Source organism: Neovison vison, chromosome 11 (genome assembly GCF_020171115.1).
Source record: "Neovison vison isolate M4711 chromosome 11, ASM_NN_V1, whole genome shotgun sequence".
Lineage (NCBI taxonomy): Eukaryota > Metazoa > Chordata > Mammalia > Carnivora > Mustelidae > Neogale > Neogale vison.
Genome location: NC_058101.1, coordinates 32,661,654 through 32,689,005, shown reverse-complemented (window position 1 = coordinate 32,689,005; position 27,352 = coordinate 32,661,654). Strand labels below are relative to the sequence as shown.

Below are 27,352 nucleotides of genomic sequence, written 5' to 3'. Positions count from 1 at the left end.
ATGTGCATGAAATCCTCGACCCTGACATGGGCTGGAAGCTTAGGATGCTTCTCAGTCTTTTCCTGGAAGTTGATCTGGGCTGAGAAGCTGAACTCTTCTTCCCGAAGAGAGATTGGGCCTCGAGATCTGTGCATCCCCAAGAAGAAAAGCCTTGCTGTTCTGTGCTTGTCATTCCAGGTGGATCTGCTGATTGTAAAGGCTTCAGAGGGGCACAGGGATCCTCCCTCTGCCTAAGAGAGCCCCAGTCCAGCTTCTGCCTGATGTTTGCAGAGGGGACTGAAGAGTTTCCATTTCTTACATCTCTGTGAACAGCAGTACTTCCTGCCTCTTGTGGTTTTCCATCACTCCCGGGTACCATAGTAGCTTGGTATATAAATAGACTCATGCGTATGCAGAGGAAATCATCACAATCTAAGGGGACCCAGCAGTGTCTTTGAGTTAAAACAAGCCGGAGGAGGGAGAGAAGAAGTGAGAGGGGAGAGAGAGTCGTGGGAGAGAGAGGGAGAGAGAGAGAGAGAGAGAGAGGAGAGGAAAGGAGAGGAATGGGAAGGGAAGAGAAGGGAAAGGAAGGGAAAAGAAACTGAAGAGGAAGGGAGAGGGAAGAGAAAATTAAGGAGAGAGGAGAGTAAGAATAGGAAAGCTTCTAGCATGATGATAGAACTGTTAGAGGAGACAGATGGCTATAAGAATGACCACAACAACAGGGCGCCTGGGTGGCTCAGTGGGTTAAAGCCTCTGCCTTCAGCTCAGGTCATGATCCTAGGGTTCTGGGATTGAGCCCTGCATCAGGCTCTCTGCTCAGCGGGGAGCCTGCTTCCTCCTCTCTTTGTCTCTGCCTGTCTCTTTGCCCACTTGTGATCTGTCTGTCAAATAAATAAATTAAAAAAAAAAAAAAAAAAAAAGAATGACCACAACAAAATGCTTTCTAAAAGACTCAAGCTTCTACGATAGCTTTATAGAGACTTCCTGAAAGTTAAAAATCTGATAAATTTAAAATTTAGAAATGGAGTGGATGAATTAAGGAGAGAGTAGTCACCATGGAGATCAGCCTGGAGGGTCAAGTGGAAGACACATGCAAAACAGCGAAAACACAAAGAGAATCAAATCATGAGGAGAGAGCTAAGAGATTTGGGGCACAGCATCAGGAATTGTAAAATGGGGAGAATATAGACCCTGCAAAGAAGAGAAAGGAACCGGTAGAAGAAAACATAATAATTAAAATAATTGGGAAAAGTCACACTGGCTGGGGAAAAAGAAAAAAAAAAAAAAAAGACTTGTTTATTCAGATAGAAAGTGCCCAGGCAGGATTGATTTCTGTAGCTGAGGGCTGGAGGTGAGAGGGAGAGAGAAAAAACAGGCTGGTGGCACTGGCTTTTCATGCTGCTCCCTGTCACACCCCTTTGGGAAGTACGTAGTGCTCTTTTCGTGTCATGAAGGAAACGTGGTATTTCCCGGTGATGCCATGATGGTCACTCCTTAAATTTCTCATGTGACATATAAGCCTTTGTTACGTTGGCTTCCACGTCAGCGATCATTACCTCATGGAAAGAAGTTGTGGATAAGCATGGTTGCCATATAAGAGAATGGGTCCTGGCATGTGAGTTATTTTAAGCTGCTTTGTACCTCTGTAGGCTTGGATTTACAAAATTGGCTTGAAAACTGGGTTTGGACTTGGGAAATGAAGAGAGTGGATTTCTCTCCAATTAGGATGAACTTGACAAATTAGAAATATTCTGGAAAGGAGTGAGATTGCATGTGGCTGGGATTTGGTGTTGTGTGAAGTATCCGATGAAGTATTCCTTCCACAAGGAAATGGCCCAGAGACGATAATAAAGAAAGGCATCTAATGTCTAACACTCTTGAAATTGTGTTTCTGAGCCGTGAACTCTTCATGGCGTAAACTCTTCCCTCATAGTCAGTTAAATCTTTTAGAGGAATACCACTCTATGCATTTGAAGCAGAAAGAGGTTTCCTACACAAATATAGGTGGTTAGATAATGATTATTGAGGTTAAAAGAGGAAATCTAGGTTGTGTTTCCAGAAATGTCTTTAGGAAGACTGGATCACTGTCCTACTAGGTGACCGTTGTCTCTAAAGCCTCCATTGCAGCCATGCTGGAAGCAAGAAGCTTCCTTTCCCCATAAACCCACCTCTCAACCCATGGAGCTGGACAGCAAACCCTGGAATGCTGATGTTGGAGGATCTTATATTTCCGTGACATTTCTTGGCAGCAGCCACAACCAGTAGTCACAGGAATATGGTGTTCACTGTATTTCTGCCTTCGGAATTTTATGAAAAGGCATCTGTTTAGCAGAACCTAATTTACTAACTATAGTACCCAGAAGGCGTTTGGTGCAAAGGTTAAGAGAGACAATCCAGAAAATGAAGCCAAAGCTGGTTTCACAGAGTCAGTGAAGTAGAGACAGAGAGATAGTTGGTGTGTGTCTCCACACATTAGATGGTGTGGAGGCAGGAAGGTAATTCATAAACAGGAAATTGGGGTGGGGGGAAGCAGGATCTGGGGAATGGAATAATCATGTTGCCTTAATCTAGAGTGCAGTTGTCTTTGGGTGATTTTGATTATCTTAGGTTGCCTTGGGCTGAGTTAGGATCATGGAAGGAGTATACCACCTCTTGTAGCCCAACTCATGGCAAACATTAAGAAACCACAATGAGGGGTGCCTGGGTGGTGCAGTCAGTTAAGTGTCTGACTCTTGGTTTTGGCTAACGGTGGTGAGATCGAGCTCCGCTTTGGGCTCCCCACTCAGTGCAGAGGCTGCTTGAGATTCCCTCTCCCTCTCCTTCTGCTCTTCCCACTCATGCTCTCTCTCTCTCTTTCAAATGAATAAATGAATCTAAAAAAAAGAAGAAGAAGAAGAATCTACAATGACCTGCTCTTCCATGGGCTTTAGAAACCAATTAAATTCTTTAGAAATTAAATTTAATGGAGTTGGCACTAAAAGAGAAATGAAACCCCTTTGAATACTTCTGAAACAAATTTAAATAATCTGATTTGCTGCAGTGTCACAGAGCTGTTATGTTTAAACTTGATGACTGAAGTCATGTGGGCAGCACACAGAGCTATGGGCTGTAAATATTCTTTCATATTTAGAGAATTTATTAGAAGACAGGGGACTATATATGGTTAGAGTTAGAAAACAACAAACAAACCAAAAAGGATGTTAAGAAGGGAGACTGGGTGTACACTGCCTGTGCCTCAGAGCGGCTGGCGGTTGAGTCCATCAGGCAGAATGGTCTATAAGAATTAACAGAACTCTCAGCTCCATTGAAGTAACTTATCTTAGAACTTCTGCCTATTATATTGTTCCACATTGTTGATGGTCTTAAGAAACTCGTCTTCGTCTTATAAAAAAAGGCATGGAGAAGGCCAATGTTAATATATCGATGATATGCTAAAAAGTTTCCTATGCAGCATATGTATGTTTATATGTATGCTCTGAGTTGAATAGTGTGTCCCTGAAAATCCTATCTGCTATCCTCTAGTACCTGAGAACGTGACCTAATTTGGAAATGGGGTCACTGCCAATGTATTTACTTAAGTCAAGATGAGGTCTTTAGGCTACGGCCTAATCTGGTATGACTGTTGTCCTTATAAAAAGGGCGGACATCATACGGTGATGAAAGTAGAATTTGGGATAATAGTTACACAAGTCGTAAATGCCAAAGATTACTAGCAAGCCACCAGAAACCAGACGGGGCATAGGAGAGATTTTTTTTTCACGGCCCCCAGAAAGAAGCAATTCTGCTGACACCTTGATCTTGGAATTCCAGCCTCCAGAGCTGTGAGACAATAAATTTCTGTTGTTTATGCCACTTAATTTGTGATACTTCCTTATGGCAGTCTTAGTAAATGAACACAAAAGTCTAAAAATTCTAAAAAACATAGAAAATAATTAATTCATAAAGTCAAAATTAAGAAAAGGGGACATAAAGACATTATATATACTGTGCCTACACTTTGGGGCTAATTATGTATCAACTTTCCAAGATGGTGGGACTTGGGTCACAAATTTTAATATGGCTGAACCAGCTGTAAGGAAGTTCTATACTGTTTTAAATCAGTGAAGAATTTTAAAAAGCTATCTAACCTCTTAGGAATGATACAAAAATTTCTGATTAGAAATGGAACATTTGAAGGCGATCTTTACTCAAAGAACATGAAAGCATTAAGGAAGATGAGTTAGAAGGAGAAGGTTAGTGTCATTTCAAAAACTGTATGTAGACATATTGCTTCATTTCTGACCTAAAATTTCCTTTGTGGTTTCACAATAAAAAAGATAAATCAATAAAAAATCAACTTTAGAGGACTGTCTAGAATGAAAATTACCTGGACTCTGCTTGAATTATATATCAAGAATAGACTGGTAACTAGAACTGGTGCATACAGCCCAGAGATGTCTGCCCCAAAGAAGATATCAAGAGGTCGTACCACTAATTCCTCCTCCAAGAGAAATCATGTTCAGTCATTTCTCCTTCCATTCTTTTTTCTTTTTTTTAAAGATTTTAAATTTATTTATTTGACAGAGATCACAGGCAAGCAGAGAGGCAGGCAGAGAGAGAGGGGGAAGCAGGCTTCCTGCTGAGCAGAGAGCCCGAGGTGGGGCTTGATCCCAGGACCCTGGGATCATGACCTAAGCGGAAGGCAGAGGCTTTAACCTACTGAGCCATCCAGGCACCCGTCTTCTTCCATTCTTAACCAAATCTTATATACAACACCTATTGTATTTTGTAGCAAATCTAGGGTGTTTGATTCCCCATATAGGGGAAAGCACTTTTATTAATTATAAACTTCCAGCAGTTACACTGAAAGGTTTTTTTTGTTGTTGTTTGTTTAATTTTTTTTTTTCTTCTCGAGCCCCCGCATTTCTGAATATTTTCTGAGAATGTTTTTTCCTACTAGAGTACATACTTTGTAAGAAACAGGAAATTTCAGAAACTGGAAAATATTTAACTTTCTATATCACATGGGAAAATGATGATTATATTTTCCCCCTCTTGGGAGAGTTTACATCCTGTCAAAATTACCATCTCGATGCAGTCAGTAAAGATTTAAATCTAAATGGGAAATTCTATACTACAGGACAAGTGGGGATTATTTTGTTTTCAGTCCAAGAGAGAAACCAAGAACTTCTTGGAATTAATTTGAGCTAGGACTCAAAAAAATCTTCTGAAAGTTATTTAAGTATTTGTATGAAATTTGCTAGTAGTAGCTGTCATTTGTGGAAAGTTTACCACGTGCTAAGCACGGTATTTAGGCCATATGCACTTACACATACAGGATATTTATGAGGACTAAAATCCTGTATGTACAAAACCAGGGAAACTTGAAAGTTGCTGGGTGGTTGGAGCTCAAATCCAGGACTAGAGTCCCCTGTCCACTAAAAAACAAAACATATGCTGTGTTCACATATTTGAGTCTCCTAACTCAAAAATATTAAGAAGCCTCCAAAGGTTTTTGTCTATGAAGAATTAATTAATTAAGTGTGACTCAGTGGGTTAAGCCTCTGCCTTCAGCTCAGATCATAATCTCAGGGTCCTGGGATCGAGTCCCGCATCGGGCTCTCTGCTCAGAGGGAAGCCTGCTTCCCCTCACTCTCTGCCTGCCTCTCTGCCTACATATGATCTCTGTCTGTCAAATAAATAAAATCTTTTGAAAAATCATTTATATAAAAATAGAATTAATTAATGATGGCAAACCATGAGAATTGGAATGTTCTACTTTGGAACGTAAAAGAGTTTAGTATAGTCATTATTGACATTGAGGGGAGTCGAGTCCTCAGTTCAATGATACCATAAGAGTTAATCACCCTGTAGGCATATTTATTTAGATGTGTTGGTTCTACATGTTAGGAGTTCCCAGGGTGAAATCTGAAACTGATTCCTGTATGTGGAGGGCAAATAGAGACCGAAGCAAGAGGTCATTCTAGATTGGTATGTGGTGGATTTGATAAGCAGGGGAACTTCTGTAAGAGGTTTGCTCCAGGCAGCTGCAAGACCAGTAGATTTCTGCACCCACCTGCCAGAATCTTTAACACTTATATGGAGGCTTTCACTGGGTTCAGTTACACATGCCATCCAGATGGTCTCAACAACACCTTACTCTCTCAAGCCCAAGTCCCCCGAGTAGGAAACAGTTCCTACTGTGGGAATGGTAGGCGGAGCATTCCTTCCTAGCATGGGGGAAGGTATGAGGAGGCTCTGATGGCCTGGGTCCAGCTTGAGGGTCAGGTGGCAGTCCCTTCCTCTCAATGGCCATCTCCAATACACTGTGTAATGTATGCAGATTATAATAATATTAAATGCTTATTTATTCTGTTAGGTTTGCATATGTGTTTATTTAAAAAAATAGAGGTATTCAGCATAATTATTTTGAGATTCCTCTAAGTTATGGCTTGTATCAGTGGTTCATTCATTTCCTATTGCTAAGTGGTATTCCTTAAAGTGGACAAACTATAAGTGACTCTTAATCTCACGAAACAAACTGTGGGTTGCTGGGGGGAGGGGGGTTGGGAGAAGGGGGGTAGGGTTATGGACATTGGGGAGGGTATGTGCTTTTGGGTATATTGGAAGGGGAGGTGAACCATGAGAGACTATGGACTCTGAAAAACAATCTGAGGGGTTTGAAGTGGCGGGGGGTGGGAGGTTGGGGTACCAGGTGGTGGGTATTACAGAGGGCACGGCTTGCATGGAGCACTGGGTGTGGTGAAAAAATAATGAATACTGTTTTTCTGAAAATAAATAAATTGGAAAAAAAAAAAGAACCATAGTTTTTATATCCATGGACTTGTCCGTGGACATTTGGGGTGTTTCCAGTTTGCAGCTATTATAAACAAAGCTGCTGTAAACATGTATGTACAAGTATTTTTATATACATATGTTTTTATTTCTTCTAGGTGAGTATCTAGGACTGGAATTGCTGGGTTATATGGTAGCTGTATGTTTAACTTGAGAAACTTTCGTACAGTTTTGTGAAGTAGTTGTACTAGTTTAGTTTACGTTCCCATCAGCAGTAGGAGAGAGTTCCAGCTTTTCCATATTGCCCAAATACTTGGGTATGGACAGCCTCGTAAACTTTAGACATTGTAATAGATGTGTAGTAGTATGACATTATGTTTTTAATTTGCATTTCCCTAATACTAGATGATGTTGGATGCTGTTCATATATTTACCTGTCATCAGCAAATCTTCTTTGAAAAGTGTTCAAAGCATTTACCTTTTTCATTTTTTTCCTCTTGTGTTGAGAGTTATTTATTTATATTTGAATATAAGTCCTTTTTTAGATATAAGATTTTCAAATATTTTCTCTCAGCCTGTGACTGGGTCTTTTTTGTTCTTTTAACAGTGTCTTTTGAAAAGCAGAAGTTCTTTATTTTGATGAAGTCCAACTTACTATTTTTTATTTTGTGGATTGTCCTTTTGATACCCAATCTAAGAAATTTTGACCTAACACAAGGCACAGAGATTTCCTCGTATGCTTTGTTTTAGAAATTTTATAGTGTAGATTTTATATGCTTATCTCTGACCCATTTTTGAGTTAGTATTTGTGTATGGTATGATGTATGGATTGAAGTTTATTTTATATGTATATGAATTTTTATTTGTTGAAAGATTATTTGCTGAAATGTAGTTGAAACTTAATAGAAAGTCAATTGATTATGTATGTATTGGTCTATTTCTGAACTCTGTTCTAGCCCGATAGCTCAATTTGCCTGTCTTAAAGATGATTGACTTGATTACTCTAGTTTTATGATAAATAGTAAAGTAAGGTGGAAGAACTCCGTTTTTGTTTTTTCCCCAAGGTTCTTTTGGCTATTCTAGTTCTTTTATATTTCTAAATTTTGGAATTACTTATCAACGTCTGTAAAAAGCCTCCTGGGATTTTTACTGCCCTTTTGTTGAAGCTATATGTATATTCATTGTGGAAGAATGCCACCTTAAGTAAATTGAGGTTTCTGATCTACAGACATGAAATATTTCTCCATTTAGTGAAATCTCCTTTAATTTCTCTTTTCAATATTTTATAGTTTTCCGTGTTAGATCTTGCACATATTTTAACAGATTTATCCCTTATAAATTATATTTTTAACTGCAGTCTTCAACATTTGCTAATATACGCAAATTATAGTTGATTTTTGGACATTGATCTTTTATCCTGAAACCTTGAAAACTGACTTATTAGTCTTAGTAGCTACATAGATTTTCTGCAAGGATAGATTAGCAGGCCTCTACGAATGACTAGGTATGTGTATGGGGGGTGGGATTATGAGGAAATTTAGGATGACCATCACATTCCTGACTTGATTTGCTGGGTTGATTTTGATATCATTAATAAGGATTAGAAATATAAAGTCAATATGTTTTATAGGAAAAAGTATGATTAAATTTCCTGCTGGATACACTTAATTCTAGGTTCCCCTGGGAGTTCATTTGGAAATGTTTAGTAAGCGATCGTATCCATGCTTAGGGGAATAATCAGGAATGAAACTATACATTTGGGAGTCATCACAGTAGATGATGGTCTGCTTTGTATGAATATATAATATTAAAAAAAAAGAAGAATGTCAAGGAAAGAACTATGGGGAGCATGAACTTTAATTTAGGATGAAGAGACTTAGATATTTTCATGGGCTGAGACAGGAGAGAGGAAATTAGTTTACAGGAAGACTTTTCAATTTCCTTTTCTTTAGCACTTTGTTTTGAGTCACTCATATCGCTTTGAATCCAAAAAAAAGTATGTTGATTCCCACACGGAGTCATATCTCTGTCTCTGGCTTCTGTCTGAAATCAGAGTTCATGAACATAAATTTGTTTCTCAGCCTGACATTGCATTTCTGAAATTGCAAATCTGAAACAGGTTCTATATGACAGTGAGTCTGTCTATATGTCATAATTATTTTTTAAAGACTCTTATTAAAATAACCTTTTTTATAGCTACAGAAATAATGCACATGCATGTAGTAAATTAAAAACAAAACAAGCAAAATTAAAAGGAAAACAAACGTCATATTTCCACTCCTTCAGGGATCACCACAGTAATACCTTAGTATGTATTTGTGTTGTACACTCCGTTTTGTAAGCTTCTTTTCTTAGTCAGTGATCTTCATCTTTCCTGTTCAGCAAACTTCTGTCTCACCTAAAACCCAGCATATATTCAAATTTCTACAGTTGGCCGAAATGTCCTTTACAACTGATTTGTCTGAGTCAAGACCACACATTGCATTTGGTTATTATGCCTCTTGGTTTTTTTTTTAAATTTAGTACCATTGTCTTTTCTTGTGATCCTGACTTTTGTATTCCAAAATATAAGACTTAGTTTTTAGAAAGCAGCCTGCTTACTTCGATAGAGTTGTTCACTGGAACATATTGTCATAACAAAAAATCAGTAATTATGCTAGTAATTAATTACTAGTATACCAGTCAGTATTTTGTCAAGTCAGGCTTATTTATGGAAGATACAGACAACAAGAACAATGTGTATGATGTATTAATTAGTATTGCTTTTGTGGGCTTGGGGCAGCACGACCTGGTTTCCCTTCTGCTTCTTAGCAATTCCTACGGCTCCAATTCCACAATCCTTGTTTCTTTCAACATGGACTCTTTCTGTGGTCCCACACATAGGACTGGTAGCTGCTTCCTGTCTCGTGGTTTTAAATGTGTCCACAAATTCTCTGACATTAGCACTAGGAGATGGGGCCAGTGTCCCCTCCCCTTGTATCTAGACCAAACATATTGACTAATCAACCCACAGAGTAGAGCAGAAGGGACAGTGATGTTTGAGGGGTTCACCTCTTCCTCTTGGATTACTTCCTTTGAAGCCCGAGTCGTCAAGTAAGAAGTCTGGGACAGTCGAGTCGTAAGGAAGGGCAGACTACATGGAGAAACTCTGCATGAGTGTTCTGGCCCACAGCTCCTAGCCAACAGCCAGCGTTGACCATCACACAGCATGAAAGCAAGTAAGCTTTCAAGATGACTACACCCTCCACTGCCATCTGGCCTAAATGCGTGAGGGAACCCAAATGAGGGCCATCTCCCTGTGCCTACTCAAATCCCAGATTTGTGAAAGATAATGATTTAAAAAAAAAAAAAAAAAAAGATGGTCGTGTTGAGCCCCTGAAGTTTGAGGTACTTTGTCATGCAAAACTAGAGAAATGAACCAGTCAGTGTCTCATTTCTGAGTCGCCTCATCATCCCTGGTGTTCTCTCTTATCTAACACCTGTTTAACAATTCTAGTAAATATTCTTTCTGTAAAGTACCTAGGGTCATTGCTGTTTTCCCAACCAGAACCTTACTGATAACCCTCCCTGGCTGGGCCTACCCAAAACAGCCAGGAAAGACTGAAAAGAAAAAAAAAAAATTAGATCACATGTTGGTCTTTTTTAGTTATATGTCTTTTGATATTTATCATCCACTGGTTTTCTAAGGCCAACATGGTAAAATGTTTCTGTTCTGTCAGAAACCATAAATGTGACCTTTTCATGAAGTACAGAAAGCCACTACATTTGAATAAGTACAGGTCATAAGAATTTCAGCATTTTTTTTTAAAGTTCTTCTAAAATAAATGTGATTCCTTGGTGATATCCTTTGTTCTTTACCACAGTGGATGAACAGCCTTTTTCTTCTGTGCCTATTGCCTTAAAGGTGGGAAGGTTTAAAAACACACTTTTAACTTTATGTTTACTTTAATGTGCTTTCCTTAGGAAAGCTACAGTCTGTGTAAGATAAGAAAATGTAGTGGAGATGATTCTGGAACACAGTCGTTCTCACTACTTAAAAGTTGGCTTTGCTTGTGATCTGCAGCGTATGTGGTAAGATGCCTCCTGCTCTCGGAAGCAGTCGTGCACTGTGGGGGACTTAAGACTTGGGGCTTGGATGTGTGTAGATGGGGGCAGGATTCCCAAGTGGACGGCATGGGAACATTCCTCCCAGGCTGTCGGGTTCTGCCAGGTACTACGTGGACTTACATTTCATCACCGTGCAGTGCCTGGGTCCTGAGCTGCTCCGATTCTAGGAAGCTAGATTTTGGTGCTGGTTCCATGGAGAAGACAAACTGTCCAGAACAGACACTGCCTCACTTTCAAAGCCCTATTTTGCATGGGTAGCATGTCTGCTAACATGGTTAGTACCACGATATGAATTCAGCTCCTGTGTCACCCTTACCACCAACTCCCTTGTCTCTGGTTTTGTTCTGCATGCTACCCGTGGCCTGGGGAAGAAGCCTCAGCTTTCTCTAGTTCAGCGTTGGGCACTGGGGTCCCATTCATTTCCTGACACAAGAGAGACTGATGTAGAAGACTAGTTGGCAGGTGGTGGGAGACCAGGTTTGCTGCCCGAACCCACAGACCCAGGGCAAGCCCCCTCAAAGCACTGACCTGCAGTTCTTTGTTGACCTCCTCCATTCAGTTCGGTTTCTATCTGTTGCAAGTATCATTGCATCAGGTCCTTCTGGTGCTAGAGCTTTGCCCCGAACCCTTATACACTCTCCTGGGTCTCTGACAACCTGACCAGTTCTGGCCTAACTCCTTTGCTAGCTCCCTTTTTACTATCGATTTCTGTAAGCTGTCTCCCATTTATTTGGGCACATGATGGAGTCTGTTCCCAGAGGAGTCAGAACCCTGACCCTGTCCCCTCCCCTACCTCACATTAGCCCTGCATTGAGCACCCTACCCAGACTCCTCTGCTGCCATGCCTCCCCCCACCCATCCCATTGAACACAGGTGCTTCTCTGAGTGGGAGATAAATTTGTCACACTCTTCTGGATAAACCTCTTTGGTCTGTTTTCTCTAATTTGAGGGCTGTCCATGCCTGACTTCTTCTCTTTTTCCTTCCTCTCTCTCCTCTTTTCAGTAGGTCCTTTGAGTTTGCCTGAATAATGACACTCTCCTTTGGTCTTAATGTTTTTCTTGGCTTCTATCAAGCTTCACTTTCCTGCTTGTTGTTCCAAATAAAATAATATATAAGCTTTGCACTGAAATTTGAGATGGAAGGAAGATAAAGCCTAAGGTAAAGTTGTAAAGCCAAAGGCTGCAGAGCACAACAGGTGTGGAGTAGAAGGGAAAATAATGGAGAAACAGGTGACCAGCATCTATCAGGGGAACTAATAGGAAAGAGGATCCCTAACAAGACTCATCGGCTCAGGGGGCTATATATTCAATGTACATAGCATAGCAATAAGCAAAGTGAACTTAAAACTTAACCCAAGAGTGTAGATATGATCTCTTAGGCATTATTCAGACTTGGTAGCTCGGAACAGTGGTAATGAAACAATGTCTCCATTGGAAACCAGTCTTAGTTTGAATAATGTCCCTAACCCCTCATGAGACCACCCTGGTTCTCTTCTTTGAAAACTGATCAAATGCATTTTGATATCGAAGTTTCTTTCTAGTTCGGACATTCTGTAAGCATTGTCCATCGTCTCCCTTCTCACGATGGGGCGGGTGCATTATGGATTTAGCCAACTGCTGTTTTCAGGTTCTTTCAAGAGGTACATATATCCTAGAAATGGGAGAAAAAGTATAGGTATTGGAAGGTGATGATATATGAAACCAACCAGAGCAGTTATAAAACATTACTGTGGTGCAGTATTTGGCTTCTGGTTTCCTAACAATTATGACATTTGGCAACAGACTCATGAAGGGTCTACCACCATTAAGTGAGTTTCTACTACCATCTCTCAGAGACTTTTATTTATTTATTTATTTATTTTTATGCTTCCAAAAGGAGTATTTGAGTGAAACCTACTGTACGGAAGCTGTGGGGAGCACAGGTCATAGAATAAGGAAGTATCGAGGATAAGAAGCCGGTTGCATTTTTTGAGCATGAAAGCAGGAACCTTATTCCAGCCAGAAGTGGAATAGGAACATCAAAGAGTTGGTCTTTTCATTCCGATATCATGATGTCTATAATCTGGAAAGCAAGAATCAGCCAGTTTTGTGCTTGAATCTCAGTTCTGCCTTAATGATTTTGAGTAAAGTATTTAGTGTCTCAGTTTTCCCATCTGTAAAGTTGGGACATTATTATGTATTTCACAGGTTTACTTTAAGAACTAAAAGAGGTAACATATGGAGCATTTTTGGCACCTAGAAAATCCTTAATAAATGTGATTTCTCTCATTGCTATTTATTATTTATGAAGCATCTGAAATGGAGATTATCCAATAGGAAAAGCATTAGTATAAGCTAAAGTGAGTTTCTCACTTCAACTTATACTTTTTAAGGATCCAGCTTCTTATCTCCAATTAGACTTCACAATTTAAAATTGCACAATTTAATTGCTGAGAAATTAAGAAAGATGTAGTTCACAAATGAAAAACCAAGAATATTTTGGCATTCAAAGCAGCAACCAGTCTAAACTTATCTAAATAGGCCATGAAAATGGAAAATGTTTTTATATCTTCCACGTTTGAGAAGCAACTTCTCAGTTCCATGTTCCAGCTATGATATTACTTCCAAAATAGCAAAAACAGTTTTCTCAGGAACATTTCTATTCTAAGAGCTAATCTTACTTATTGAATGGTAAGTTACCACCACCAAGCTTTTTATTTATCCTCTCACTTTATTTGTAAACTAATAGACAGTCACTAAAAGTGGTAAAAACATGTCTTTGGACCCATAGTGCTTTTGGGTATTTGTGCCCTCAACTGTGGTGATAAAAACGTATATCCTTTTTATAGAGAAAGTGAGGCAAAACCAGATAGCATCTGTGGAATATTAAGAGCTCTTGAGAAGGAAATATTTGGGTAGATTTTCTTAATCTAAAGCATAGCTTGGGAAAAAATAATGAAGGTAAGGACTTAGGGTTATATGATATTTTATAGGTATTCAGTAAACCTGTATTTATAGGTGTTCTAAAAACCATGTTTTTGAACAAATGGACTACCATCCGGTTTTCTTTCCATTGAGTATGAAACTCAGAAAAGGGGTAAATTTTTATCTTTAATGATGCAAGCAATATTTCTCTTTCCATTTGCCTTTATTGCAAAAGGCTTTTCTTTAGCTTTCTTGGGAATCGCATCAGCAGTAACTATTAATTTTTTCTCAGAAGCTGTCTATGACCTTCTGTGTCTTAGCCTAAGCATCCCTCCTACCTACTTGCATAGTCTATGGCACTTCATCTCTACCATACTGCCTCTCAGACCATACTGGAAGTTCTTGGAGGGCAGGAATTTAACAAGGTTTTGAATCGCTGCTGTTTAACTGTTTAACATATGTGCTCAATCAAATCGGTGGAATGGACAGCAGAAGAATGAATGGAACAAGGGTCTTGGGGAAGAAGTAGGGGCGATATGCATGCCCGCAGACGGAATGCTGCTAACCATCATGATATCAGGGTTCCTATATGGCTGGGATGTACTGGGGAGGAAGGTAGCTGAGATTCCAGAGCATCTTCAAGGACTGGGTTAAGATTCTCTCCCAATTTAATCTGTTTTCCAAATCCTCCTAAGGCTACTGTGGTCTCAGAGAAACTGAAGATATATCAGTCCAGCGCTTTTTAAGGAAGAGAATACACCCCTCTGAGGGGTGGGGGGTGATTCTGGAAATGATGGGAAAGTGTTTTTCTGTTGTTTAAAATTTAAGGAGGGGCTTCCTCTGTCATTTAGTAAAGTTGGATCCAGGGATTCTAGATGTCTTGCCGTGCGTGGGAGAGACCGGCCCCACAAATGTGTATCTATCCTGTACAAATTCAAATACAAATATTAGCTTTGAAATGAATTCTGTCTGATGTGTGAACACAAGTTGCTTTTTAATAAAGTTCTTTTTAAATATTTTATTTATATGACAGAGAGAGAGAGAAGAGAGCACAAACAGGGGAAGCGAGAGAAGGAGAAGCAGACTCCCCATTGAGCAAGGACCCTGCGCAGGGCTCAGTCCCAGGATCCTGAGATCATGACCTGAGCTGAAGGTAGATGCTTAATTGACTGAACCACCCAGATGCCCCAATAAAATTTTAATACACAGTTCATTTTCCAGGAAATGCAACTGATGTGTAAATTGAAGGGAGTATAGTATTTTTGCTTTGTTGGACATTTTATCAAAAGTTATTCTTCATTTCAGAAAATTATGTCATTGTGTTGGTCATGCAGTTGTGGACTTGACATGACCCACTCTTGCCAGTTTGCATGTGTGCCTATGATACCCAGTGATGGGTTGCTTCTAGGACTTGGCACAGGCATCAGTCCACTTCAATATATCTGCTACTATGTCATGTCCAAGGGCTTACATAATGATGTGGGTATGGGTTTTTATAAATTAGTATCCTTTATTTCTTCTTTATGCTAGAGTTAGAGTATATACTGAGTTTTTGTGTGAAGCTAGGTTACATGGTTACAAAAACCATTTTCTGAATATTTTAGACAGAATTATTTTCAGTCGTTTTCACATTTTAGAAAACCAGTGAAGTACATACAGCTAATAGAATGTAGTACTCTGTGGAATATGGGATCTGCTACCAAATGCACTGATTTTGTTGTAGCAACTATTCATAGCAGATGGGAAAAATAAAATACATAATTCTCATCAATTCAGGTTGGGGGATGCAGCCAGGTAAATTTAAGAGCCAAACTTGGATAAAAGTTTGCAGATTTCAAATCCTGGTGTGCTTTAGAATTGTAAAGAAGAGACAGTGGTGGGAATGTGTTATTTCTGTGTAGATGGATTATAGAGTCTATGCTTTTCATTTTAGAATAGTAAAGGGGATATTGAAGTATTTGGTACAAAAGGAGATTTGAAGAATGTACAGTTATGGACCATTGATACAGTCGGAAAGACTCAGACTTTTAACTAACCATATGCAGTGAATCATTGACTGAGTTATGACTCGGAGTCTGAGATAGTTCCCTGAGGCTAGAGTCCATTCATAAAATATTGAAATGTACAAGCCAGGTTAGTTATCTCTATCTGTTTTTACAACAAGGGATTGCACTCAGGGCCACTGGTGCTTTGTTGACAAGAGAATGTTACTTAGTCCTCTGAAACATGAAACATAAAGCAACAGTTAGAAAAGCCAGATGAGCTCGCCAGGTTGTTAAAAAGGGGTTTTGTCCTTTTCCATTTCCCATAAAAGCCCAGCTGTACCATCTAAAATTGGAACTTATTCGTGTGTTCTCCAGGTGCCAGGGCATAAAAATCAAATGTGGAGAAAGCTGAAACAAGATATTTCAAAAATAGAAACAGTATATGGGCATAGGGAAAGAAGTAAATGAAAAGTAAGTAAATGGAAAGGTAGAAAGGAAAGAGAAAAAAATCACCGCATGGAAACACTTTGATGGTGTAAAATGCGCATAGGATTTATTGAACAGTGAATTTATTGGATAAGAAATAGATAGTTAATCTTAATTGTTTCAGACAGGTTGGGTGCTCAGCTTCCTCCATTCAAATGATCTGGCCTATATTTTTACATTTAGAAACTCAGAATGTGTGAGTTTTTTTTTTTTTTAAAGATTTTATTTATTTGACAGAGATCACAAGTAGACGGAGAGGCAGGCAGAGAGAGAGGTGGGGGGAAGCAGGCTCCCTGCTGAGCAGAGAGCCCAATGCGGGACTCGATCCCAGGACCCTGAGATCACGACCCAAGCGGAAGGCAGCGGCCCAACCCACTGAGCCGCCCAGGTGCCCAGAATGTGTGAGTTTTTATGTGGCTGGACTTGAAGCTAGGTAGCAGGGCAATTTGGAATAAACCTAGATCTACCAGTTCTGAGTACAGTTTTCTTTTCACACTGAGGACTTAGGCATATGCAAAGGGATGCACTGAGATCCATTTAGGAGGGAGCACAGTAATACTTACAGGTTTGGTAACCACGTGGAGAGAGACAAAGGAAGAGGGTGGGATTGTAGGGCAGAAATTCTAAATCTCCTTAAAAAGGAGTGCTATTGGCAGAAGCGGAGCTGATTAGAAAGAAGAGAAGAAGGAATAATGATGTTCTATTTTAGATATTTTATGCTTAGGTAACAGAAACACACATGTCGGTAATGTCTGGTGAGCATGGGGACGTCAAGGAAATTCATGAAATAGCTTTGAACCATTAATATGTTTTCATTCTGATGTTCCATTTCCCTAAAGCCAGTCTATGTCTAATCAGGTCCAGAGAGTGAAAGTTTTTCCTGTTTGGAGTTTTGGGTCCCAGAGAAGTGATCACCAGGGAGTTTATGCCTGGATGATGCTTTACAGAAATAAGAAGGAGCGGTTCTTTTGGTGAATTTTCCCCAGTGACTCAGTTATTGGCTGTAAGCCACATAAATCTATTCAAAGTAGGTTCAGCAAACAGGTGGAGTAACTAGAGATATACATGGCAAGACATTATCCCAGGCCTCATGAAGAGCCAAGAGCTGCAAATCCCTTGAAGTGAAGGCAGCGATTTTCTTTATCTTGCTCGCTGTTGGAAACTCTCAGAACTGCTGTGCTCTAATTCCAAGTAATCTTGCTGGGCCAGCAAAAGGGTAGTGTTATATGACCCACGGCCAACTTAGTAGAGCTGAGGGAACAGACACTCTGGAGAGGCTCACCCAAAGCAAGCCATTTGAAAATACACCTACTAAGGGCCATGGGCAAAATCCTCTACTGGGAATGTGGAGGGCAGTGGGTCCTGAGTAGGTTAGAGGAAATATTGCAAGGCAACACATTTGTAAAAAGAATACTGCTGTATAAGAATGTTGAAGCATTTTAAGAAAAGACTGGGTATGGGTTTAGTTGATTATTATTTTACCAGCTAATTAAAATAAATATTACTATTTAGAAGGGAAAATTATCTCAATCCTTAATTTTTAAATTCATTCAACAAGGATCTTTGGAATACCTCCCAAGTGTCTTCTAGGGATTGTTCTAAACGCTGGAATATAGCATTTATCACAATTGTTTAAGTCTTTGCTCTAGAGCAGTTTACAATGGGAAGACAGACTGTAAGAGACAAATCATTATGATGTGAAGAATAATAAGGCAGGTTAAGAGAAGTAGTGGCAGATTTTATCTAAGTTGTCAGGGAAGGCAGAATGATTATATCACTTCTTTCTTTCATTCTTTTTTTTTTTTTAAACATTTATTTATTTGAGAGAAAGAGTGTGTGCAGGCAGGGGGAAGGACCGAGGAAGAAGGAGAACCTCAAGCAGAATCTCGAGCAGACTTCCCACTGAGCATGGAGTCCGAGGCCAAAACTTGATCTCGTGACCCGGAGATCATGATCTCAGCTGAAACAGTCAGATGCTTATGAACCACCCAGGCTCCCCTCATTTTATTTATTTATTTATTTATTTATTTTTACGATTTTATTTATTTATTTAACAGAGAGGGAAATCACAAGTAGGCAGAGAGAGAGAGGGGAAAGAAGGCTCCCTGCTGAGTGGAGAGCCCAATGTGGGGCTGGATCCCAGGATCCTGGGATTATGACCTGAGCTGAAGGCAGAGGCTTTAATCCAGTGAGCCACCCAGGTGCCCCCCTCATTTATTTTCTAATGCAGATATTTTGAGTATGCAAATAAGTATGCACTATTGCATACTTATATTGAGTATGCACTATTTAGCAATTCTGGAATAACGGACATCAACTGGCCCAGTCCCAGGCACCGTTGACAGCAATCTGGTCCCTCCACTGACAGTGTAACACTAAGTACAGAGATTGGGAGAAACTGGGGAACAAGTGATGTATTTATTTAAGGGGAAGTGGTCCAGGAAGAGGGAATGCTTGAATCATTCAGCACAGACTTTGGCCATTGCAAATTTATAATTTTAGAATTTCTAGAACAAAAAGAGGACTTCACCATGGCATTGCCTCTCCTAGGAATGGCACCTAAGGACTAGCCATGTGGAGACTGGCTAACCTGCCCTGGCAGAGCCTGACTACTGATAAAGTTGTCACTGTAGGGAGGACATCACCAGCCAAAAGACCTGCTCCACACCGTGGCTGCAGAAAGATGGTATTCATGTGAGGTTGCTTTGTGGGGTGCCAGGGTGGCTCAGTGGGTTAAGCATCTGCCTCCCGCTCAGATCGTGATCTGATCTCAGGGTCCTGGGAATTCCTTGCTCAGTGGGGAGGCTGCTTGTCCCTCTCCCTCAGCCCCTCCCCACCACTTGTGCTCTCTTTCTCTGTCTCAAATAAATAAATAAAATCTTAATTTTTTTTTTAAATGTGAGATTGTTTGGTAAAAGGCTGAGCTCATTTTGTGGCTCTATTATATCTTAATTCTATTATATATCTTAAAAACATGAGGCATTCAAAACTCAAATTCTCATTCACCTGTGAGACACATATGATGCTGTTAGATTTGTCCCTGTGAAGTTACTTATCCTTTATCATTTTTGACCTGCAGAAATGACATTTTCATGTGGTGAGACCTAATATTTTACAGGCAAAGAGAGGAAAGTTCAGCGATGTTAAGAAAAATGAACTTACCAGTCTCACAACTTGACTCCTAACTAGTATTTTAATGCCAGTCGGTTGGCTTCTGGGTCTGTGGTCCTTGCACTTGGCCTCACTGACAGCTCTATCTTCTGTAAAATAGATTAATTGCTTCTTTCTTTGGAGAGCTTCAGGACAGAACACAGTGATCCAGAGCGATCTGTAAAGCCCATGAATTCCCCTAATCCTGCAGCGAGCTGACCCACTGCTGGAACATTTAGAACTGAGGGAAAGACCCTAATACGCAAACTCATGAACACTTAGAGGGCGCTGTGAAGTCAGAAGCAAAGGACTCTTTTAAGAGGACAGGCAAGGACATCGCTGTGATCTGAATGTGAAACAGGGAGGCTGACAGAACTGGCAACATTTCCCAATGGGGGTTCCTCAAATCCCAAGTTCCTCAGAGGTGTCTGAACCAAATAGGCTAGAAAACTAACGGCATTCTCCTGCAATCAGACCAGAGCCAGTAATGGGAATGAGACTGGGAGCTAAGGGACATTTCTCTATTTCTCTGTCCTGCTAGCACTCCCCACTCCAAACTCTGCTTCAGTTTTCCTCTGTTTATCTGCATTTCCTCTTTCCCTCTCTTTACAAATGACTTTCTTGGCCTCTTCATGCATATGGTGAAAAATTATCCAAGAATGACCCTGAATTTTAGTGCCTACAACCGTGGATGAGAATCACTGCATAGTTAGAAGTTCTCCAGAGACCAAGCCAAACGATTTGTTAGGTCTAAGGTCTCCTGAGGCCAGGGATAGGTTTCATGCACAGTCTCTAAGAAGGAAACATTGTATAGCTGGCAAATTGACGTGTTTCTTATAATTGGTGTCAAGCCACACTGAAAAGTTAGAGAAGTCTCTCTTCGTGCACCGCCACCAGCCCCACCCCCGCCGCCGCCCCTTTCTGGTGTGTCTGTGCTCAATCAAGAGCCTTCACAGCCTATCCCAACACTGGGCTCTGTCTTCCCTCTTCTCAGGCTGTCCCAGGCCACAGAAGGCTGTAGTCCTGGCTGTGCTTCCAGTAATATATGTCTGAGTTTGCAAATAATTACATATTTGCTTGCCAACATCATCATCTGATTGAAAATTAAAATTTTCTCTCACTAAGCAGCTATTTGGGTGATTATTTTGCAAAATCAATTTCTTCAGATCCCTTTTCATTGACCTGATGTGTGAGGCACGTGAGAGCCATTGGAAGCTAAATAAAGCACTAAATGAAGGCAGAGTGTTACCATCATCATCATCAATGCACCATTACGACACGTTGAGGGCCATCTGGAAAGTTGGCAGGGAACGCTTCTCAAGATTTTAGTCTCAACTGTCCTTGGTCATCTTTTAGATTATAGAAGAGTATTGGCTGATCATTGGATATTCCTAAAAAAAATAAGAAACCTGACAAAAGAATAAAGTCAAAGAGGCTAGTCCCTTTTCTGTTGCCACTCCCCCCCAACTGATGCTTCTTTGGCGTGTGTGTGTCCTGTGCTCCCTGAGCCTGGGCAGATGTCAATCTTTTGAACAGATGCCTGTAACAAAAAGTTAGCTGGGCTTTAGGGATGGCTCATGTCTCCCTGGGCTGCAGAATGTTATTAAGGCTTGATGGCAATCTTCTAACATGATAAAAGCGAATTAAAGAACAGGAACTGTCTGCTTGGCAGCACTGAGGGCAGTTGGAAAACTCAGTGAAGGAGCAGGCATTAAGGAAGAAAGAATGCTGACAGAAGCTGGGCAGGCGGACAGGGCTATTTAACTCAGAGGGGTGGGTGTTAATTAATTTATTTTGGGTGAGGGAGATCTGATTTCTGAGCTAGACTACAAGCTGTTGCCAGTCTAGTTGGGAACAATGTCCTAACAGCTGTAGGAATATCATCCCATCGTCTGGGTGGCTGACCTCATATCGTATCCATCTCCTTGTGTCCAGACTCACTGTGCTATGTCGATTGGAGCCAGCGGCTCATTTTTCTTCCCCTTCAACATTACTCTTGTCTCTGTTTCTAATATCTCCAAAACCTCCCCTGGATCTCCCAAATGATCCATGGCAGGTAGAAAGAAGGACACCAGGAGTGAGTTGGAAGTTATCACTCCTTCTAGAATGGCGTACTTTTAAAGGTATGGAATCTTGGCTTCCTATCTTTTTAAGATGGGCCAACCGCTATTCAGCAAAAAGGTTAGTCATTAAAATTCACCAAAGCAAATGTCAGGCCCACGATGTCCTGATTTCCTATCTGGTCTCTGCTTTCTCACTGTGAAAAATTACTTTCTCTCAATTCCATTGTTTCACCTAACAAAGGGCACATCTAATGATGTCCTCCCACAAGCACTTGTGTGGAGGCGTTTATTATAGTAATTAATTTTTCAAGGTTAAAAAATGGTATGATGTATTATTATGAAATACAAACAGAAATGAAGGGAAGTTTTGGGGTAATTTTGTGAAAGTTATTTTGAGGTAGTGGGAAAAACAGTGGATTTGGGTATAGAAGCTCTGGTTCAAGCAAGTCACTTAAAAATCTAAGGAATCCTGTCTGTATGTGCTAAAAGTCACCAATCTGTACTAAATAGGTACATTTTATTTTGTATAAATGAACCTGTATAAATATAACTCAAAAATCTGTGGAATAACTGTAGCCAGTAAGTATGAAGGTAAAATAGGCTCATCTGAAAATACAGAAAAGCACAAAAATAAAAAATAAAAAATAAAAAATAACCATCACATCCCAACCATGAGACAATCACATATCTATTTTTGGTTACAGTGAGGTGAATGAATTACAACCTAATATTCAGGGTGCTGTGTCATCACTGGCCCATGCAAAGCCCCAGATTTCCCCTTCATCTATTCCCACTTCTGTTTCTCTCTTCTCTCTTATGTACCTTTATCAAATATACATTATAGAACTGTGAGTGGCTTTTCTGGTCATGGGATCCAGAATGTATACACCCATCAGTAACTGTAGGAAGCTTTCAATTTTCCATGTCTTCCAACATTTATGTATTTAGTTTTCTGTCTCTATTTTTTAATAGAAATTTTCTTGTTATATAATTTACTTTTAAAACTGTTTTACCATGCCTTTTTTATGTTCTAAAATAATATTCTAGTGTTATAATCAAAGCCAGGCCTTAAATTATTGGACTATCATCCTTTGTTTAGCTGAGAGCCCATTTTGTGATATTCAGGTAAAATATGCTTCTAAGGAATAAGTCGATAGTAAAGGGAACATAATTATCAAATTGTTAAGTTGAATTACTCAGACATGTGTAGGGATCAACTTCTTACCAGTCATGGAGTATTCCTAAGTATAACTCTATGTTTAGAAGAAACAAATGAAACTTGGCATGTATTAAGAGGAATAATTCAGTAGGTAAAACAATAAACTGAAAAGAAAACAACACCTAACTTCTGGAGCAATTCTATACATGATATGTCCTGACAATCATGTTGCTGGACATGTGCTTAGTCAATGAAGTAAAAAACAACTATCAGTTATATCATGGCTCTTTCATAGAGGAAGAGTCATTGATCAGAATTATCTTATGATAGAAGGCATTACATGCCCAGGACAGCACAAGGCAGAACTGAATGCAGGGTATAGCCCAGGCAAAGAGCTCAACGTGTGTCTGTGTAGGAGCATGAAAATCACTGCCTACAGTGACCTAAATGTATGACTTAGGTTGTGTGTGAGGTCGTAGGGAGTGGTGGGGCTTGCGGCAAACTGCAGAGCTCCCAAGTTGCCTAAAGGCATGCATGTTTAAAGAACTGAAAAACCCTGAGCTGGCCAGACAAACAAACACATGCTTAGCGACTCAGTACTGCCCCAGCTTGAGTTTTAGTCTCTATCTGTATCATGCCTGTCCCTTGACACATTTCCTCTCATCCCCTTGGAGTGGCCTTGGCTCACTCTTCCTCTTCCCAGAGCCCACCATCTCCAACTGCTTGCTGCCTCAGACGAAAGCTGCAATCAGAAATTTTTTACCAGTTTTAAAGAATAATGTTAACAAAATGTGCCTGTGTTTGAGAGTGGTTGCTTATAGAGGAAAGTTTTAAAACACTGTAAAAAAACTTTTCGATCTTTGTTAGTTTTTATAGTATACGTATGATACACGTTCTTCATTTAAAAAAATGTCCCCATTGAGCCATATGTTTATTTCCTTATGTGCTAAATTTGTGCTAAACTTCCTGTAAGGTGTTTTTTTTTTTTAAGTTGAGTAAAATTAAGCCAATAGTTCTGTTAAATTCTACAGTGATTCAATACTTTTCAGATGTTTGATGTAGATATTGATAATTACTCCACTACTCACACTATCTCTGATATAGATCCTCAGGTTAATATTGAATGTGAGACTGATACTCTGAGAACATCAATGGTTTGCTATACGTTGGTTTTGGAGAATTCAATGTTGACATGTTGAGCAAGAGAGTGGATAGTAAGAAGGATTTATTTCAGCATATGAAAATTAAATGGATCCATAGACTTTGATTAAGAGGTCTTCTTTGAGTCTTCAGCCTTTTATGCTGAAGATTTCTTGTGCATACAGTGTACATCATGATCAACATAAAAGAAATACTAGAAACTCTAGTGTGAGAAAAAGATGAGTGCTGATCATGATTCTGTTTTAAAATGTAACGTTCTGCATTTGTCTGAGATTTCATTAGACTTTTATGTAAGGAGTGATGAGGAAAACTGGAAAGATGAAATAACCTTCCATGAAAATGTTCTTTTTTGATGATAAGCTGTTATTCACTATCCACTATGCTAATCAGGACAGCATAATTCAAATCATTTATTTATGAAGAACAAATATATTAATAAGGGAGTTCAAAGCAGATTATATACTAGGACATGTGGACATGCCTCACTTTTTTCTTGTGTATTTACTAGGAACATTATCTTCTGTGAAGAATACTATTTCTTGGGTACTACTTCTTAACCACAAACAATTGTAGATATCTTGGGAACTTTTGGAGGTTAAAATATTTATGTTCAAATTGCTCTGTGTTGGTATTTGAACTGGATATCAACTTAGAAAGGAAGAAGTAGAGCAGGCCACTTTCTGTATTGATGGAAATTTACCTTATTCATATTTGTACAGACAGGGCCAAGGGCAATGCCGGGTACAAGAAACCTACTCAAAAGTATTTGCCGAGTAAATGAATCGGTTGGGAAATTAAGCAGTTGAGTTTGTGAGGGACAAAGTGAACATATCAAGATGGAGATTGGTTTTCTGACTTTTGAGAGGTTACTGGCATTCAACTTCAACTCAGATGTTTCATTATGTAGGACATAGAAAGGTGGGGTAAGCAATCAATTAAGAATAATTTTATCTCACATGCCTCATTTCCTTCTGTCTGAAAGTTGGATATATTAATATTTACCTCCTATCTTTATTTTGCCCATGTCTCCTTTTTCTGGATTATTTTAAATTTATTGCATGTTGCTATCTTGCATATATTTTATAGCCTTCTTTTAGTGTCTATAAAAATTAGGTATATATAGGGGCACCTGGGTGGCTAAATCAGTTAAAAGTCTGCCTTTGGCTCAGGTCATGATCGCAGGGACATGAGATTGAGTTCTGCATGGGCCTGCTTGCTCAGCAGGGAGCCACTTCTCCTTCTGCCTGCCTATCTCTCTCTCTGACAAATAAATAAATAAAATCTTAAAAAAAATAATAATTGGGTAACTATAAATTGAAATAATAGTTTGGCAGTGGTGGCCGAGGCAGCAGTGGCAGTAACAGCTCTGGGTTTGCTTCTCGTAGCCACGACTGCTGCTTGGGCCTGGTGTTTACAAATGGCCGGCTAGGATTCTCGGCACCATTTTCTGTTTCTGTCACTGGCCTGTGCCCCCTTCCCAGACCCTCCTAAAGAGGCAGCGCTCGAACAGCACTTTGTTTTCTGCAGTGGATGCTGATGAAATACCAGTCGAAAGATGAAGATTGGATTATTTCATTCACCAAGTCAAAACCAGTGTTTTCAATGGTTTCAGCTTATTTGGATTCTCATTCCAGCCGACCACAAAACCTGTGGTAACTTCCGCTTGTAAGGGAACACGGAATGTGACCCCTTCAGGAGAGGTATTTTCGAACTCTTCATCTTGTGAACTGGCAGGTCCTGGAACAACATGCTGAAATTGAGTAATAAATCTCCTAATAGAATAAGTGATGGTAACCCGAGATCAGCCCCACAGAGTCCTGCCTTCCTTTGGTTTTCCTTTGAACTCAGAGGGATATTAACAGAAGACCAGGTGGCTGTCATCATGACAAAGGCCCTTCAGAGAGTTCCTAACCTGGAAGCCTCAAGGACAGGTTGTAATGGAGGTGATTTCTGAAGAGGGTGGCAAGGGTCTGAGGTGTCCCCACTGTACCGATGAGGAGGGTGTTCAAAAAGAAGAAAGAAAGAAAGAAATACCAAAGGTTATTGGAGTGACTTAAAGAGGGTGGTCATGGAAACTCTGTTCCTCCTGTAACTCTAACTTATCACAGCTCTCAAAGAAGTCAGATGGACACAGTAAAGACCAAAGGCTGGGGGAAGAGCAAAGTCATGGAGTCATAGCAACTCAGTTTGTTCCAAAACAGCAGAGTTGTTGTGCTCAGTGAGAAGTGAGAAGGGATGTTGTTCAAGGGGGAAAATTTCTGATACAGAGAGGACTGTTGGGATCAGACTTGAAAATGAAGGTAGGAGGGGACACCACCTGGAACGTGACCTGTGTGAAGAGGTGTCAACCCCACCCCACCTTGGGCAGTCGGAGCAATGGCTTACTTGGGAGGAAAATGTCAATACTTGAGAGAAAAGAAAAGCGTTGCTCAGGCAAAGAGAGAGATAAAAGGATCATGATCTTGAACTTACAGAGGACATGGAAAGGGAAATCAGTAATGCCCTAGGTCATGGCCCACAGGATGAGGTCCTAAGTAGTAGTTTCAAATTTTAAGTCACTTGAGGGGATTATCCAGGCCTTGAAGAACTATCACTGGCTCAATGATGAACTCATTAATTTTTTCATGAATCTTCTGGTGGAAAAAAACAAAAAACAAGGGGTATCCAGCACTTCGCACATTCAGTACTTTTTTCTATCCCAAATTAAAATCTGGTGATTACCAAGCAGTGACAAGATGGACCAAAGGGGTGAGTCTCCTTGAACAGGAAGGTACATTGGAGCCCGGCGGTGATAGACCTAAAAAAAGGTGTCTTAAGTATCTGGATTCTGTGGGACAAATGGGACACAGGATCCTGTGGGATTTGCCTTTAGTATTTAACGGGTTGAAAGTAAGACCAAAAGAAATATTGATTTGAATCTTTTAGAGTGGGCCCACTACAGCATGAAGTCATATGAGATACCTCAACAGTTGGATGGAAATGATTGCGGGATGTTTACTTGTAAATATGCAGATTATCTCTCTAGGGACAAACCTATCAGCTTTACTCCACATCAGATGCCTCTTCTGGATGAAGACTGTGGGAAATCCTTCCTCACTAGTTGCTCTGAGAAGGTCCTGCCCAGGCTCTCCAGCTGCTGGTGGTTCTGACAGGGAGGACAGATGTCTCCATGTACGTCATGCATGAAGTCCCTGCATCACCTCTGTTGTCTCACAGGCACTGAGCTGTCGGGTGTGTGCGCCAGCCTCTCCCGCACCCTAGTCCTGATGTGGCGTGTGGAGGTTCTGCCTGCAACCCCATGTGTAAGCCTGTGCCTCCTCAGAGCCCAGATGGTTCAACCCACACAAGAGCAAACACAAAAATTAATAACTTTTTTTAAAGACTTTTGAATGTGGGAAAGACCTATGAATGTGGGAAATGCAGGACTTTATGATTTGTCTTTTGTGTGTGTGTTCACGTGTGTTCATTCACTCACTCATTTGCTCACATGATGGGCAGTGGTTGTTTGCTGCTGCGCCGACCTTTAACTCTGAATTGCCTGTTTGAGCTCTTTATTTTTGAAAAGAATGTTAATCAATCTC

At 40.1% G+C, this 27,352-nt stretch overlaps 1 pseudogene; it reads left to right on the top strand.

The window, feature by feature from the left end:
- On the top strand, window positions 1-26,920 carry LOC122890201 (annotated as a pseudogene).
- Window positions 26,921-27,352: the final 432 nt, after the last annotated feature.